Source organism: Sardina pilchardus, chromosome 5 (genome assembly GCF_963854185.1).
Source record: "Sardina pilchardus chromosome 5, fSarPil1.1, whole genome shotgun sequence".
NCBI lineage: Eukaryota > Metazoa > Chordata > Actinopteri > Clupeiformes > Clupeidae > Sardina > Sardina pilchardus.
Window position 1 is genome coordinate 10,787,739 of NC_084998.1, and position 15,005 is coordinate 10,802,743.

General features: G+C 39.1%; 1 long non-coding RNA gene across 2 annotated transcripts; it reads left to right on the top strand.

The window, feature by feature from the left end:
* Positions 1-180: 180 nt before the first annotated feature.
* LOC134079497 (uncharacterized) lies at positions 181-4,116 on the top strand. Of its 2 annotated transcripts, XR_009939075.1 has the most exons (3): positions 181-581; positions 2,543-2,673; positions 3,220-4,116. It is a non-coding gene; the product is annotated as an uncharacterized LOC134079497 (long non-coding RNA). The 2 variants fall into 2 exon arrangements; XR_009939074.1 differs by lacking the exon at positions 181-581 and having other exon boundaries at positions 2,077-2,673.
* The last annotated feature ends 10,889 nt before the right edge of the window (positions 4,117-15,005 follow it).

The window sequence follows — 15,005 nt, forward strand, 5'->3', positions numbered from 1 at the left end:
CTCTGTCTCAGGCTTTAAGCACACACTCTGGCTATCTTAAGACTAGCCAGTTAAATTGATTACACCTGTATCTGTATCCACTACTCTCAGTAGAGAGCTGTGTCTCTCCATTCTACAAGAATATAAGGCACATTCCATCCAACTTTCTATCCATTCATCTTCTTCAGACCATTCACTCATCCACCCATTAAACTGTCTATCAACATCCATTAAACTCTCTGTCTATCAACATTAATTAGAGTCTACATTCAACTTTTAAATGATTTACTGTCTCAGGCTTTAAGCACAGTCTGGCTCTCTTAAGACTAGCCAGTTAAATTGATCAACTACTCTCAGAGAGCTGTATCAGTGTCTCTCTTATAAAATCAAGCACCTTGATTATCAATGCAGACTGCATGGTGCTTGATTAATACACCTGTGCAGGGACCTGATGAAACCTAAGTTATTCACTTCGTCTTCGACCTGCTAGAAGCTACTCGCTGACTACACTTCATTCGTCTTGCTACTGAGTGGTGTCGTCGCTACTGTGCCTTCAAGGACTCCGACCAGAAGTTGCTGTGACTCTTCATATTACCTCCAAAGTAAGTTGTGTTTGCTTAATGTTAACACTAAAGGTATTGTTCGATGTTTAACGGCGTTCTTTGTATCTTAAATGAGTCTGATAATAGCTAACACGGCTGGCTTTCGTTAACTTTCGAGCTAACGCAAACGACCTCGTTAACCAGGCTACTAACCTCTAGACCTGTACTTTGTGAGGTACAGGTACAGTGACTTTTAGTCGACGTATATGTTGTCCAAAAGCAAAGACTACGAATTGTTTTCAACAATTGGTTGGGTAATAGCATAGCCGACTCAAAGTCTGCTATTTGGAAACTGTTAGGAGCTAGCAGCTAACATTGCCTGCTACGTTACCTGAGGTAACTTTAATCTTGTTTGACAGCTAGCTGCTAACGTTAACTGTCTGTCTAGCTATTATCTACTTTAACTAAACATCTCTATTGTGTGCCATCCATTATCATCACTTTTACTCGATGTATGAATTGTAAAAAACAACGTCTATGAATTATGTCCGACGTCGGGTAGTACTCGTGAATTCCAATAATATCTGTCTGCAGAGCCGCAGAGCCACCACAACACCACTACGTCACGCCCGCGCATGCGCAGTAGCCACACCACTACGTCACGCCACCACAACGTCACGCCAGATTTGCCTCGCATGCGCAGTGGATATCACTGATATAACCCGGAAATCTGAACTGTTTTCAACTTCCGTTCATTCTAGATTTGTAATATTATGGAATTAAAATAGACTACAAACGTCTTGTAAGTGTATATCATGTTTTGAAACTGTAGACATCATTTGTAACTGTAAAACTGATCTGTAGCCTACAAGTCATCAGTCAGTGTCGACGTTTAACGTAAGCTCTCTAACGGTAGAGTTAGCTTGTTAGCTTGTTGACCCATTATAAACTATTGAAAACACATAGCAACGAAATCGCTAACACACTGATATTAACTACTATCGCGTTTCTGTACAACATGACTTGTTGTCAACATAAAAACATTAAAACGAATTGTTGTGTGTATGCCACCTGAACATACTTGGGCTAGATAAACCACTGAATATAATCTGAAGCACTACTGTCTCGCTAACTAACCACTAAGCTAACCTGTTGAGCTACCGTTGACCACCGTTTTCAACGAAAGTATCCTGCCTGTCACTCAGCCGAAACGTGACCACCCCCCTCGGGCGAAATTTTAACAGGCGCGTGGTGACATGCCCTGTGGAAACCCAGCGTTAGCGCTAGGTTTAAAAAAATTGCTGAACAAAAAGGGCAATGAAAGTTAAAATAACAGGAATCACATTGAGTAATCTCTTCTCAGGTTCTCCAACCTGTACATGGTGACGTGGTGGCGTGATGTAGTGGCGTGACGTAGTGGCGTGAGTGTAGTGGCTCTGCGGCTCTGCAGTCAGACCCTTCTCGTGAATTCAGACATTTGATGATAGTGGAACATGGCTACACCAGACACGGCAGCACATCGAACATTCTAAAAAAAAATACACCAGTATTTTGCATTTGACTAATGTACCGGAGGCTGCAAGAAAACAAGTTAGTTTATTGCTAGTTTATTTATGCTAAAAACACTACGTCAACGCCAATGGGGTCGAAGTTCCACTAATTTGAACTTGAACTAGGACGTACATGACTAGGCCAGCATGTAAGGTAGGCAAGATGTTGCCAACATAGACACCTTCATAAGGCACACGGGCAATGGACAACGGGATGATAAAACATAAAAAAAAAAGAAAAAATAGACTTGTTGACTTGTAATTTAAAAATGTCTAGCCTATCAACCTACTAGCACAATTTGTTTCTGATTCTGATGTTACAGCAAACAAACTTATTTCTAAGCTTGGCCCGAGTACAAGTCATGCTATTGATACTACTTGATCACACAGATGAGAAGTTAGGTAATTGTGTTGCATTGTAAAGTTATAGTAGTGGTCACAATTTCACACATTTTTCTTTATTCACAACAGAAAACAATAGTCTTTCTAAAGACTCAATCACCATCCTCCATCACCACCTCCACTTGTGGTGTGGCAGTTTTTGCCAAAGAAAAATAATCTCAAGACTCATTCTGTCTTTTGCGGTGCTGCAGACTTTTCAGGTATGTCATTTTAATTATTTTTTACAGCTAGATTAGCCATGCTGCTTGCTTACATTTTTTGCTTACACAAACATGTAAATTATAATTGACTTAAGAAAAATAGCTACCTCACCAATTTGGTATAGATCTACTGTAACCTATGGAGGCAATGTGACTGACAGAACTAGCAAGCTAGTTAAACTAGTTGACTCACAGGTTTCTTGTCTTGATGTCAGAATGGCCAGCCCTCCATATTCTTAAGTGCCTACCACATCGGCATTGACAACTACAAATGTGTCCGACCTAAAAGATGATGGCAGACAATGTAATCTACAGCTGCCTACACAATCTGCTCCTGATGTGCATTAATGTACAGCTGTGCTGGATTTTGGATTAGTTTTCTTCGCTCACTTCACTTAATTCATGCTACATCATTATTACTATTGCTGAAATTGATAGAAACGATAATGCTTTTTCACTGTGGAGCAAGCAAAGCAGCAATGTTGCCGTGTACCTTATTTTTGGAAGTGTGTAACGTGTGTGTGTTCTTTTTTGTTTCCCTTTTAGGCTTGTTCCAGACCAGCTCTGCCAGAGTGGTGTCTCTGTCACGTGTGACACTGTGCCTGTCTGTCTGCACACCCTGCACTGCACTCATATACAACAGAACCCACTAACGCCTACCTGCAAACATATCTACAACAAGAACCGAACACTTCCTGAGAACATATTTGACTGCACATACTCTACTCTGTACATACTCTACTCTGTGCCATTTTCAGACTAAATATTCCTTTGAAACTAACTGAATACTCCTTTGAGACTTGAATACTTTGAGATTTGATTACTCCTTTGAGACTTGAATACTTATTTGAGACTTGAATACTTTGAGATTTGAATACTTTAAGATTTGATTACTGCTTTGAGACTTGAATACTTTGAGATTTGAATACTTATTTGAGACTTGAATACTTTGAGATTTGATTACTCTTTTCAGACTTGAATACTCATTTGAAACTGAATACTGTGAATACTACTTTGAATTATACTGACACTCTGAATCCCACTGTGAACCAGCAGCATCCTGTAACATACAGTACCAAACATATTTCAGACAGTAATTTACCACTTTCTGAGAGCACATACTCTGAACTATATAAAGATTCTGAAACATACTAAGAATTACCTGTGAACTATTCGGATAGAGAACTATTACTGTGAACTTTACAAACCTCAACCATTTATATATTTGAATAATATCTGTCAAAAGTTGTCTTTGCTGTTGCATACCTACTTTTACATCTGAGCTGTGCTGCAAGGCTGAACTTGGGGTGTGTGAGGACTTCAACTTGAGGGCTCCCTCTCATTCTTCATCGGTGTCATCAAGTGCTCCCTCTACCTAACAGTTCCAGTGCCATATTTCATAATTTAATCAATAATTAAACTAAAGTAAATATTTTGTGTAAAGTTTGAAAGCACATACTCTGAACTAAATTAAGATTCTGGACCATAACGATAACTACCTGTGAACTATTCAGAACTACAGTATTACTGTGAAATATATAACCTGTCTAATATATATATATATATATATATTAGTTCAATACTATCTGTCAAAGTTGTCTTTGCTGTATATCCACTTTTACACCTGAGCTGTGCTGCAAGACTGAAGTTCTGCATATGACTGATAATCTTAAGGGCAATTCATTTTTGGACCTACTAATCATTGTAATAAACCACTGAAATAAATACTAGCCTAGTGTTTTGATATTGAGTTTATTAACACTTTATCTCATCTGTCTTTACATACTACAATTAAGTTGACCTGTGAGTGGAACAGTGAGTACATCTGCTAGTGTGTAATCAGTGAAATACCAATAATTTGTACAACCAATATTAGATTTAACTAGACTTGACCAATAGACTTTCTGAAGCTTATAACATTTTGAAACATGGGAAGAAAAGGTCGCCGCTCAGAGGCTCAAAAGAGACGTTGGCGTAAGTTGGACCTTTCTGAAGTTGAAACACATCAGTCTTCATTAGACCAGAGTGACTTGAATGACAGAGAACATGTAAATGAGGTAACTAGTGCTTCCCACATTAACATGGAGCAGAGAACCATCACGTGTGTTCAAGCAACTCATTACCAAGGTGATGTAAGATATGGGAACAGCAGTAACAAGCAGTGCACCTGCAATTCCCTGGTATTTCTTGCTACTCTTCACTACCGAACAGAGCTGAACAGTGATGATCTTGACTACGTTTTGCAAAAAGGTAACTTGATGTACAGTGAAGTACAGGAAGGGTTGAGCATGAGAGGCAATGATGCACATGACCACTTGGCTCTTGATGAATTACCTGATAGTGTTGAGATCTATGGACAGATGTATCATATTGAGAAATGCCTGTCACGGTATGGTAATCTAAAGCAAAATGGACCTGATGGTGTGGACTTCATACAGCTATCTGAAAGACTGCTTTGTTTGTCAAATGATGTAACGTTTGCACTGCTAACTTTAGGTTGCTTAACAATAGCTTTGTTCAGATTTGATGATAAATATGGACTTTTTGATCCACACTCAAGAACACCATATGGATTTCCAGCAAACAATGGCACTGCTGTAATGTTGACCTTTGTCAACTTGAATGACATGATTGATCATTTGCTTGCATTCTGGACCATCCTTGAATCACATGATGAATGGGTCTATGAGTTAATGCCAGTGTTATTTACATCTGAGTGTAATAATGAACAAGAAAGCCAAACTGACAATGTGCAACCTTCTCAGACTGCAGAGTTCCACGTTCCAGCCATTTCTGTGAATTCACTTCCTAAATGTAATAAGGATCGTAGGCGCCGAAAAACTGGCAAAGCACAAAATGACATGTCCTTATGTGAGAACAACAGAATCAGACAGCGGAAATATTACGAACAGAATAGAATGAAAAAATTGGAATATGAACGAAAGAGGTATGCAAACAGCATTCAACACAATAAAAAATCGTACCTCAGAGATCGTTACATGCATGAACCTAACTATAAGTTAAAAAAACAGTTATACTACAACAGCTGGTACTCCTGTAACCTAAGTTTTAGATCGAGAAAACAGGCTTACCAAAAGAAACGTTACTCAAGTGACATGAATTTCAGATCAAGGCAGCAGGCTTACATACAGAAACGTTATGCCCATGATATAAACTATCGTTCAAGACAGAAGTTGACCATGAAAAATCACTATGCAAATGATCCAACATACAGGCAGAAAAAAAGGGAAACCTACACTGACAGATACAGAAATGACCCCCTTTTCAAGCATTATCGTTATCTACAAAAAAAGAAAAATGCAGGTGTGGACCTAAATAACAGTTTCCAGAGAATGATTCTCAAAATGCGTTGTGCTTTACATATACGACGTAAGTACCATCATCTTACACGCCTGTCTGGACTTCAATCAGAGCAAGAGGTTGAACAACAGTCAACACAAACAGAAAACACACTTTTGCATGATGCCATCACATCTTTTCAAATGGATGTACAGAACGGGCCTACTTTTGTGTGTACAGTGTGTCACAGAGCTTTGTTTTATAACCAGGTAAAAGAGTGCAATCATGAATGTTATCGAAAGAATCGAGGCATGGTTGATCGATGCTTAACAGGCAAATATGTACATACATGCAGCGAGCAGTGCAGTGCACTTCAATCATGTTGTGCATCAGATGAAAAGACAGAGTGGATTTGTTACAGCTGTGATGAAAACTTAAAGATGGGGAAAATGCCGGCCATTGCTGTAAACAATATGTTAGAGCTATCACCAATTCCTCCAGAGCTCAGTAATCTTAATATACTTGAAAGACACATCATTGCACGGTACATACCATTTGCAAAAATAATCAGTCTTCCCAAAGGCCAGCAGAAATTAATACATGGTGGAGTTGTGTGTGTCCCTTCAGAGGTAGAATCAACAGTCAATGCTTTGCCTAGACCCAACAGCCAGTCACAACTTTTGAAAGTGAAGTTGAAAAGAAGAATGAACTACACAGGACATTACCAGTTCCAAACTGTAGACATGACCAAAGTATTGCGTGCCTTATCCAAACTGAAAGAGATGCATTCAGAGTACAAGGACATAACCATAACTAATGATACACAAGCGTTTGGGGATGGAATTAATGGCTTGGCAGATGAAAATGACATCAATGCAGCAGAGGAAGTTGATTTAATGGAGACTGATGCAGTGGACGAGTTTGACATTACTGACCCAGAACATTCAGAAACAAATAGTGCTGTCAATCACCCTAATAATGAAACACATGAGTTATATGATAACCAAGATTCACTTAACTCTGAGCAGGACACAAGTCAACAAAATGGTGGATGCTCTATAGATTCATGCTTACAGCCAGCTGATATTGCACAGGAAATGATCACATTTGGTGAAGGTATATTCACTGTGGCACCAGCAGAAGGAAACAGACCAGTGAGTTTTTTCAGAGTTCCCAAACTAGAGGCAATGGCTTTCCCTGTACAGTTCCCCACTGGAATGAACACTTTGGATGAAACACAAAGACCAATGAAATTATCACCAAGCAGATATTTCAATGCACGTCTCTTTTGTGTTGACAATCGATTTGCTCTCGACTCCAATTATATATTTTTTGCACAATTTATCACAGAAATGCATTTGGCAAAGTCTTCTATGTCTATTCAACTGCGTAAAGGAAAACCTATGACCAGAGATGGACGCAAAATAACTGCAAGATTGCTTCAAGACAAACATGAAGTGCAAAAACTGATACGGAACAAAGATGCCACACGATTCATGCAACCTTTGAGAGGTACTCCCGCATACTGGGAAAGAACACTCAGAGACCTCTTTGCAATGCTTCGTCAGCTGGGTACCCCAACATTCTTCTGTACATTTAGTGCTGCTGAAATGAGATGGCCAGAGGTCATAGAAACAATAAAGGCACAGCAAGGAGAGCAGGTTGACTTTTCTGAGCTTGACTGGGCATCAAAATGTGAGATCTTACGTAGCAACCCTGTCACCACCATGCGCATGTTTGACAAGCGTGTTGATGCACTTCTCAGACACCTACTTTTGTCACCAGCACAGCCCATTGGTGAGGTCATTGACTACTTTTTTCGAGTGGAGTATCAAGCTAGAGGTTCGCCTCATATACATATGTTGGTTTGGTGTAAGAACGCACCTGTATTTGAAGATGACCCAGATGAGAGAGTGTGTGAATTTGTGGACAAGTACATAACATGTCAGCTGCCTGACCCAAATACAGACCCTGAGCTTTTCAAAATAGTGACAGAGGTGCAAACCCACAGCAAAAGGCACTCAAAGTCATGTAAGAAAGGAAATAAGCACTGTCGGTTTGGATTCCCGAAACAGCCTGTCGAGAGCACATTTATAACACGACCCATGCCAGTAGAGCTCATGGACGAATCTGACGATGAATCTGATCATGACCGCTCTCCCATGTCTCCTGAAGAAGCCAAAACTAAGCTGAGGCCTTTATGGGAATTGCTGAATAATTCCACAACATTGTTTGAAAGCATCCCACATCTACTTGCCCAATGCAACTTAAGCTATGAGGAATACCTAAACTGTGTCAGTTCATTAACAAAGTCCAGTGTGCTAGTGATGAAACGTCAACCAAAGGACTGCTGGATTAATGGCTATAATGAGCATTTGTTAAGGGCCTGGAATGCAAATATTGATATTCAGTTCATCCTGAACCCTTATTCCTGTCTGATGTACATCTTATCATACATTTCGAAAGCTGAACATGAGATGAGTGAGTATTTGAAAAGAGTTGTGTCTGACACGTCTCAATCCAATACCTCTGACACTGAGGAAATGAAACAAATCATGCAAGCATACTCCAAAAACAGAGAAGTTAGTGTTCAAGAGGCTGTTGCACGAGTCTGTAGCTTGAAACTGAAGTCTTGCTCTCGAAATGTGATATTTATACCCACTGATGACAATGCTTTAAAAATGAGTGTCCCATTAAGATACCTGAATAACAGAATTCCTGATTCAGAGAATGTTTGGATGTCCGGAATGCCAGATAAATACAAAAACAGACCAGATACACCAGAGTTTGCAACAATGTTTTTGGCAGAGTTTGCTTCCACTTACAGAGTTGTGTATGGAAGGCAGAAAGAAGGAAAAAAGGTTTTACCACTTCAAAATGAAATGGGCTTCATTCAAAAGCGAACAAGAGGAAAGCCTGCCATTATCAGATATGCCCGATTTTCTGAACAAAAGACTCCAGAGAAGTTCTATGGCACATTGCTCAAACTGTACCTCCCTTATCGTTCAGATTCACAACTGAAACCCACAGGATTTCCAACGTATGAGTCATTTTATACATCAGGCTATATATGTCTTCCTGGAAGAGACTATAATGAGAGAGTAGTTTCTGTTGTCAAGAAGAACAGGTCACAATATGAAAAGAACAGTGATGCAATAGAGAAAGCTATTGAGAACATAGAAGAAAATGGACCTATGGAGGATGCATGGACAACACTTGCACCTGAGACAGAGCTTCTTCGACTTGAGTGCATTTCTGAGCGTGAGGAAATGAATCCAGACGAAATAAATGAACGAGATGACATTCCTGAATACAGCTCAAGTACCACAAACAGAGGAAGTGCAGCACCAATGTTTGAGGCTCCTCAAATAGACCCCACTGTGGTCCGTAACATGTATCAAAATCTAAATCAAACGCAGGCATCTATATTCTATACAGTGCGTAAATGGTGCATGAGACGCGTATGTGGACAGAATGCCGATCAGTTCTTTTACTTTGTCACTGGTGGAGCTGGAACTGGTAAATCACACCTCATCAAATGCATTTACATAGAGGCATCAAAGATACTCCGCAAGTTACCTCGCATCACAGAGGAAAGAGACATGTCCATGCCCACTGTCCTTCTCACATCATTTACTGGCACAGCAGCTTACAATATATCTGGCAAGACACTGCATTCTGTACTGAAACTACCAAGAAGCCTTAAACCACCTTACCAGTGCCTTGGAAACCGTCTAGATGAAGTGAGAGCAACCTTATCCAATGTTGAAATAATTGTCATTGATGAAGTGTCCATGATATCAAAATCACTCTTTGCATATGTCAATTGGAGACTGCAAGAAATCAAAGGCAGCAAGAAACCTTTTGGCGGAGTCTCAATACTTGCCTGTGGCGATTTCAACCAGATAAGTCCCCCCGGTAAAGCCAAACCTCTCTGTGTGTTTGAGGATCATGTTCTTGATATCTGGAAAGATCGGTTCCAAGTAGTCACTCTCACAGAAATCATGCGCCAGAAAGATGATGTGCCATTTGCTGAGCTGCTCAACAGGATAAGAGTGAAACGCAAAGGAGAGGCATTATCTGAATCAGACAGAGCTCTACTTGCACAGGCCATATGTCAAGCTGATGACTGTCCCAAAGACATCCTGCATGTTTTTGCTACAAATAAAGAAGTAAACCAACACAATGCAAACACAATATCTGCTCTATACTCTGAACTGATCAACATTGATGCACATGACTATAAGAAAGATCTACGAACTGGTCGGATGGAAAGACAGAGTGCACCTTTTGAAGGACATAAAGGAGATTTACCAGACAGACTACAAGTTGCTGATGGTGCTCGTGTGATGTTAATAAGAAACATAGATGTGGAAGATGGACTGGTGAATGGTTCATTTGGAAAGATTGGAAAAATTGTTTATCATGACCAAAATGGCAGATCACTTGTAAAAATGCTTGGTGTTGAATTGGACAGTCCCAATGCAGGACAAAGACATCGCAATAAAGGACCAGAAGGACCGGACAATTTGGTGTACATTGAAAGAGTAGAGGAACCTCTTAGTAAAAAGGGTGTGGTTCGCCACCAATTTCCAATGACTCTAGCCTTTGGTTGTACCATACACAAATGTCAAGGCATGACGACAGTTTCTGCAGTGGTCTCGTTGCAGCGCATATTTGAACCTGGCATGGCATACGTTGCTCTCAGCAGAACGACTTCACTACATGGTCTACGCATAGTTGATTTTGATGAAAATAAAATATATGCCGATCCAGAAGTGACCGTTTCCGTGGACAGTATGCAAAAAGTCGACTTTAGAAATGCCATGCCCCTTCTTCACTGCCTCCCCACTCTGAGATCACCATCTTTAACACTGATCCATCACAACACTGAAGGACTGTCAGCCCATATTGATGACATTAAGAGACATCATGAATTGTGCCTCGCAGATATTTTGTGCTTTACTGAAACACACCTTTTTGGCACATTTGTCCCAGAAAATATCCATTTGGAGAACTATAGAATGTATAAGCGCAATAGACATGTGTCATACACTACTCTTTCACATTTTGCACAGAAAAATGGTGGGGGAGTTGCTATGTTTGTAAAAAGCCATCTTCAAGCCCATCACATGCCATACATACAGGGTGTGACTGATCTCGAATTCCTGGTTTTGAAATTTGCTGCTCCAGTTCCACTACTAATTGCAGTGATTTACAGACCACCGGATTACAACACGAACCTATTTTTGCCAAATCTCTGCCATTTATTGGAGTCTTTACATGTTATTGCTGATAGTCCAGTTATAGTCTGTGGGGATTTCAATGAGGACATGTTGACCAATGGAAGGAAGCCAATCTATGAGTTGTTCCAGTCTAAAGGATTCACAAATCTCATTACCACCTCGACCACTGAGAAGAACACATTGTTGGATAACATCTTCATCTCTGATCCTCAGCACTGTGCCCATTCAGGTGTTATACAGACATATTACAGTTATCATGATCCTGTGTTCTGTATTCTTAATTAATTTTTTGTTCATCAAGTCTTTCGTACATCAAATCTTTTGTACATCATGTCATTTTACACATTTTACTCATTTTAAACCATTATATTAACTTACACATTTTACTAATTTAGAACCATTTTATCAATATTATAACAACTAGAAGCCATGAAATATGATGAATGTTTTATGACAAAAACCAAAATCAGGGTTCCCACTCTAAGTCAAATATAAAATTCCTTGACTTTTCCCCGACACAAAACAAAACTGAATTTCTATAGACTTTATAATGAAAGGTACAATAGATCAACCAATGATTTTGGTGTAATTGTGTGGCGTCCAATAATCTTTTACCTTTTTTTAAAGCCAACAAATGGACATTGAATAATTAAAAGTTGGGCCACTCATACAATAAAGTTGTCCTCCAAAGAGGGGGGGTTGGTGGTGGGTTTAAATTACAAAAAATGAAGTTGAACTGATTAATGAAATAGCCCTTATACTGCTTGTTTTCAATATCAAGATAAAGATCAAGAAAATTCTTTTTAATGAAAGGTCAAAAACGTCAAACTCTACATCCAGAGGCTATTTGATTTGTATAGATGTGTGCTCTATGAACTGTCTCTAGCTTATTGTATTTGAGGCTAATGATTTTGGAGGAATCTAATCATCAAACCTTTTACATGCTGATTAATTTGAATTACATGCTGATAATTAAAATCAAATATTCCATGAATCAATTATATAAACAATCCATATGTTTTACTGATGCCATTTGATACCACATGAATGTTAGATGTTCAAACTAAATTGATCTCTCTCTCTCTCTTGCTTCCTCATTATGCATGAACTATTTTATCAACTGGATCTCTTAGATTACATCTGAATTCAATTTCATATCTTTGCATTAAACTGTCAGCCTATGAACAACTTTTAAACGATCTACTTTTAAAATATCAACATTCATTAAACTTTCTGCATCAACATCCATTAAACTATCTATCATCATTCATTACACTTAATGTGTATCAACCATTCAACCATTCCAACTGTCAGTTATCATCAACTATACCTCCAGCCAACTATATTAAACTTCCACCTACTTAGCAACCAACATAGCAACCGTTGAAATAAAGCATCTATGTCAGTTTCCATAGCAACCAACATGATTTTTCTAGACAACCACTATAGTAACCACCCTAGCAACAGCTTAGCAACTACCTCAAGTACCCTACCAACAGCCTATCAATTACCTTAAGTACCCTAGCAACAATCAACATGCATTAAACTATCTGTCAATCAACAATCATTAAATTGTCTTTTAAGCTATCCATATTCAACTTTTAACCTACTGATACACTATCAACTTTCATTAAATTATGCAACCACCATGTCTACCCTAGCAACACCTTAGTAACCATATCTACATTATCTTTTTCTACATTTTTGCATTTTCATGCACTGGTAATTCCTTGGAATTGCATTTCTAGTTTGTGAAGTCATGTAGTTAAAGAAAGTAATGTTTATGGAGGTAAAGTGCCGTCCAGAGAAAGCTATTATTTCTTTTGCAAGCACACTTTGCTGGTTCAGCTGGACTGTCTGAACTTTGAACTTTGCATGGTACAGTAGGCTTTTAACTACCTCAAATAGTGTAAATATACATACTGTAATACCTGAAATTCAATATAAGACTTGTTGTATTGGTACACAATTCTGAACAAAAACAGCAATGTTTTGCCCAGAAATGCAGCATGCCATGATCCAAAATATGTTGAGTTACAGATTACAAGAAAATCAGCCGAGGTGCTTGGCAGTGAAATATGGATTCCATACGGTTATGACAAACATGAATTTGTCTACAGCAGTTTGGAGTTTGGAGCCTTTTGTGAGCACAGACACTAGGCTGGGTGAACCCTGCCTGAACTTCCGGGGAATTTGAATTTCGCCCGGCAGCTCAGGCTGGAAACCAGCAGATCTATCTCCTCTGTTTACTGCCAGAACCTTTGGCTCCAATCAGAAACGGGCATACTCTAGTCCTCTAGTCCCAGACTAATGTTCAATCTTAAAAATTGAGCTTAGTATGGTGAAAACCAGAATATACAGACACCACAGTTTAAGCATTTTACATGGACAACCTAAAAACAGAGAGGGTGTAGAGAGAAGCAACATATTTAGATGTCGCTATCGCATGCTTTGGTTGATTTTGTTTACAACAAAAAGGCTGTAGAGAGAAGCAACATATTTAGATGTCGCTATCACGTCAAGATATTGACTGTGCAATAATTTTAGAAAACAAACAGAAAACAGCAATTCAAGTTCTCAAGATCATCATCGAGTACTGTTGGTGGAAAATAAAACGAAAGCAATCTAAATAGAATTGAGAACGTTAGGCTAGGTTTGTGTAGTGTTTTGGCTTCAGTCACTGTGGCCTTGTTATGCCTCCATGTTATCTTTGGTTGACCTCTCCTACACTTCCCCTCCAGTGTCCAAAAGAGGGTGTTTGGTTAGGTTAGCCATTGAGTCCATAAATAGCTGATGCCATTCCCTTTGCCTTTTTAAGATCATTGTGCTATAACTTCTGCATGGCATGTAGGCCTATTGAGAATGTCCTGGCTATAGGGTCCTGTTATCAAAATATGTGTAGGATCTGTTAGAACTTTTAATGTGGAAAGTGTCTGTTGGTCCTAATCTGTCATCCTCCAGCATGCTGACCCACACAGGATGGGCTGGATGCAACTTTGATATAATTGTCGTTTTTAGTGTGTTAGGAAACACAGAGGTAGGAGCCGGCTTCACTCAGTGTCTTTGCAATGTTATGCTAAGTGCGGCCTGTTTTCGTTTTCTTTTATGAAGTTCTGTGCACAGTGTATCACTCAGATCTCCTAACAGCTTTTTATAAGCTGTTCTTGCCTTGCCGTATTTCTTGGATACCAGCCTCTATTTCATCATCCTGTTGCCAGGAAACTATATTGACTCATCATTCATTTACAATGATTGGTGATGAGAAGTGCTGATGTTCAAAGTCATGACTTTTTCTGTCTTTTTTTCTCATGTTTGGTTCTATTTGTTTTTGTTCAGGGTGTGACAATGTCATCAATCAAAATTCTGTGTGGGTAACACTTAATTTCAGCAAACACATGTTAGCCATTAATACAGTACATACCTAATATATTAATGCTCAATAAGGTCTGTATTAAGCACCACATTTATTTGGTCTTTATTGAAAAATGTCTTTCTCTTATCAGTGAATTGACACAAATGAGCACAGTGTGTATACTATTCAGTAAGTCTGAGACCACAACGTATCACTAGCAGTCAATTCTCTGGCTGTCTAAATGTTTCCTTTGTGCCTACCAAGCCGACTGCAGTGAGGTGATATTTAATATGAATAACCTTGACACAATAAATGCTTTTATATTCCTCTGTATCACACAACACACACTGGGAGAAGCTTCCTTGCATTGACAGTCATTAACACATAGCCATTAGCAATCAAACTACATCAAAATTGGCACAGACTGCTGTAAT